Genomic DNA, 1,248 nt, shown 5'->3' with positions numbered 1-1,248 from the left:
CGGTGGTGCTGGTGGCGGTGGCGACAGTACCAGAGACAGTACCAGCTGTAGCACTGGTTGTTGAGGCAACTGATCCTGAGACTGAGCTTGCGATTGAACCGATTGAGGAGGCGACGGAACTGGCCACTGAACTGGCAACTGAGCTTACAGAGGATGCCACAGTACCCGAGACAGAGCCTGCAGTGGCGGTAGATGAAGTTGCGACAGTACCTGATACAGTACCTGCTGTGGCTGTAGATGCAGTGGCAACAGTGCCCGATACAGAGCCAGCAGTGGCTGTGGCGGTTGATGGGGCGGTGGTGCTGGTGGCGGTGGCAACAGTACCAGAGACAGATCCTGCGGTTGCACTTGTACCAGAGGCGGTGGCAACAGTGCCTGAGACTGAACCAGCTGTGGCTGTTGCGGTTGATGGGGCGGTGGTGCTAGTGGCGGTGGCGACAGTGCCAGAGACTGTACCAGCGGTGGCACTGGTTGTCGAAGCGACTGATCCAGAGACTGAGCTTGCAATCGAACCAATTGAGGAGGCGACGGAACTGGCTACTGAGCTGGCAACTGAACTGGCCACTGAACTTACTGAGGAGGCAACAGTGCCCGAGACAGAACCTGCAGTGGCAGTGGAGGCGGTGGCCACAGTACCCGAAACAGAGCCAGCAGTGGCTGTGGATGCAGTGGCGACAGTTCCTGAAACTGAACCAGCTGTGGCTGTGGCGGTTGATGGAGCTGTGGTGGAGGCAGTGGCAACTGTGCCTGAGACTGAGCCTGCTGTAGCACTTGTACCCGAGGCGGTGGCAACAGTTCCAGAGACTGATCCAGCTGTGGCGGTAGCGGTGGATGGGGCGGTGGTGCTGGTGGCGGTGGCGACAGTGCCAGATACAGTACCGGCTGTAGCACTTGTGGACGATGCTACTGATCCTGAAACTGAACTGGCAATTGATCCAATTGAAGATGCAACTGAGTTGGTAACTGTTCCGACTGTGCTGGCGACAGTGCTGGCAACAGAGCCAGCAACTGAACTGGCGACTGAACCAGCGATGGTGGTGGGTGTCGAAGTTGTCACACCACTTGATGAGATTGATTGACCAATGGAGGCGGTCGCCGTTGTTGGGAGTGATGTAGTCACTGCAGTTGTGGACACAGTTCCAGCAATTGTGGTTGGCTTGGATGTGGTGATGCCAGTCACTGAACCAGCACTTGATGTTGACACTGGTGTAGAGGTAGTTCCGGCACTCACTGTGGCAATGATGGTCG

This window comes from Acytostelium subglobosum (genome assembly GCF_000787575.1).
Source record: "Acytostelium subglobosum LB1 DNA, scaffold: scaffold33, whole genome shotgun sequence".
Lineage (NCBI taxonomy): Eukaryota > Evosea > Eumycetozoa > Acytosteliales > Acytosteliaceae > Acytostelium > Acytostelium subglobosum.
The sequence above is the reverse complement of the archived record's forward strand: the minus strand, read 5'-3'. Positions refer to the sequence as shown.